Genomic DNA, 2,500 nt, shown 5'->3' with positions numbered 1-2,500 from the left:
GACTGTGTGTAGTGGGAGGCCCGGCGGAAAAAAAATGGCTTGAGTGTGGCGGAATACGGACAAGGATATGACTAGGTCACGGGCTGCGTTGAGTGAGTGTGGGAGGTGGTGGTGATGGTGGTGGAGGGCAGCGAGATGGAGAGGCTGAAGGGTTTTTTGTTTGTTTGTTGTTGTTTTTTTGGTTTTTTTTTGTTTGTTTGTTTGGGGGGGGAGGGTAGAGAAAGAGAGAAAGGAGAGAGAGAGGGGCGGGGCGGAGGGGAGGGGGGGGGAGAGGAGAGAGAGCTAGAGTTGAGTTGTTCTTGAAGCGGATACAATAGGTATGAGCAAAACACACAGACACATACACACGCACACTGACACTACAAACATCAACACACACACGCGCGCGCGCGCGCGATACACATGCACATACACGCGCAAACGCGCACGCTCGCACCCCTCCTCCACCCCCCCCCCCCCCCCCCCCCCCACACACACACACACACACACACACACACACGAGCGAGCGTGTATGTGTGTGTGTGTGGGGAGGGGGGGCGGGGGGTGGGTGGGAAGGGGGACCCGGATTGGGTGTGTGTGTGTGTGTTGTGGGTGTGTGTGTGTATCCAGGATACAAGGTCGACTGTTCCCCATCAGTCACGTCTCAGTGTTGTTGTTGTTTTTTCTGGACATCCGGGATGCGATATCCTGTTACCCACTGCTGCACAGGTATAAAACTGGTGAGGAGACAAAGGCTCTGAATACTGACTGACCTGAGGCGTTACAGTCTGAACCGGCTGTACGCCACTCACTCCCAAAGTTGTAAGTCTTTTTGTTGTTGTGAATTTTGAGTTGTTGTTGGTGGGTTGTTTTTGTTGTTGTTGTTGTTGTTATTGTTGTTGTTTTTCTGAGTTTCTTGTCGTGTTGTGTCGTGCCAGCTGATAAAGAAAAAAACATTAGCCACAATATCTATTGTTATCCTCGACTGACATCATTGTCATCAGCATTATTGTCGTAATCTCTTTCTTCTTATTATCATTACTCTTCAGGACGGAGGAAGGTGGCAGAATGGTTAGACGGAACGCTAACCTTCCAATGCAGTGCTCTTGAGGGTCTGGGTTCGAATCCTTCTCTCGCCCTTTGTCCCAAGTTTGACTGACAAAATCAAACTGAGCTTTCTAGTCATTTCGGATGAAACGATAAAACAGAGGTCTCGTGTGCAGCACGCACTGACTTGGCGCATTGAAAAAGAACCCATGGCAACGTAAGTATTGTCCTGTGGCAAAATTATGTAGAATAATTCCAGTCTGACAGGTATAGAAGTATAGGCTGTATGCATGCATTCAAGGCCTGACAAGCGCGTTTGAGTTATGCTGTTGGTCTGACTAGCAGGTGTGGTGTCTAGAGTATGATTTATTATATTTGCCCACAATGACACCTCCTTCAGAAACCGGAACTACTTCTTCATCTTTTTCCGATCTTTTTGTTCGTCTTTTTCTTCATCTTTTCCCTGTAGTTCATCTACAACAACAACAACAACAACTACTACTACTACTACTAAATTTTCTTCTTCTTCTTCTTCAAATCCTTTCTCCGTGAAGCTTGGGGTGGTATCATTTCTCTCTTTTTGTGTGTGAAACAGGATAACGGTGGTGATTGTCAGGAGACCTCACGATGAAACACACCAGCCTGTTGCCGCTTGCCGTCCTGTTGTCGTTCTGTCTGATACTCACCACATCGGCTGCTCCATTTGCAGGTAGGAGTTAATATTTACTACTACTACTACTACTACTACTGCTGCTGCTGCTGCTGCTGCTGCTGCTAAGATAAATGAATAGATTAATCATTTTCATATGTCAGATGAGACAAGCTCAAAACACTTTTTCAAATCCAATACTTTTGCTTAAAATGAGTCGCATAAACACAAGAGATGAAGTCTATGAATTCTAGAAACATATGAAAAAGTTCTTAAAAAGTCCAAAAAATCACAATCTAGAAAAGCACATTATTTATTTACGAAGCTAATATCATTCTCGGTGCATCATTATTTACACTCCACCCTACATACACGAAGACCTTAATAAACAACTAAGATAAGAACAAAATCACTGTTACAATATACATAAACATGAATGCAAGAGGAGTTCACAGCAGTCCTGCGGTATCTGGTGGAGTGATGGCCTAGAGGTAATGCGTCCGCCTAGGAAGCGAGAGAGAATCTGAGCGCGCTGGTTCGAATCACGGCTCAGCCGCCGATATTTTCTCCCCCTCCACTAAACCTTGAGTGGTGGTCTGGACGCTAGTCATTCGGATGAGACGATAAACCGAGGTCCCGTGTGCAGCATGCACTTAGCGCACGTAAAAGAACCCACGGCAACAAAAGGGATGTTCCTGGCAAAATTCTGTAGAAAAATCCACTTCGATAGGAAAAACAAATGAAACTGCACGCAGGAAAAAATACAAAAAAATTGGGTGGCGCTGTAGTATAGCGACGCGCTCTCCCTGGGGAGAGCAGCCCGAA

The 2,500-nt window shown here is 46.0% G+C and overlaps 1 long non-coding RNA gene across 2 annotated transcripts in view; it reads left to right on the top strand.

Moving 5' to 3' along the window:
- The first annotated feature begins 645 nt into the window (after positions 1 to 645).
- Positions 646 to 2,500, top strand: part of LOC143274735 (uncharacterized) — a 5,417-nt gene continuing 3,562 nt past the window's right edge. For both annotated transcript variants that reach the window (XR_013053302.1, XR_013053301.1), the window contains exons 1-2: positions 646 to 801; positions 1,622 to 1,735. This is a non-coding gene — a long non-coding RNA (uncharacterized LOC143274735). The remainder of the gene's footprint in view (positions 802 to 1,621; positions 1,736 to 2,500) is intronic.

Source organism: Babylonia areolata, chromosome 29 (genome assembly GCF_041734735.1).
Source record: "Babylonia areolata isolate BAREFJ2019XMU chromosome 29, ASM4173473v1, whole genome shotgun sequence".
NCBI classification, from domain to species: Eukaryota; Metazoa; Mollusca; class Gastropoda; order Neogastropoda; family Buccinidae; genus Babylonia; species Babylonia areolata.
This window is presented reverse-complemented; position numbering and strand designations above follow the sequence as displayed.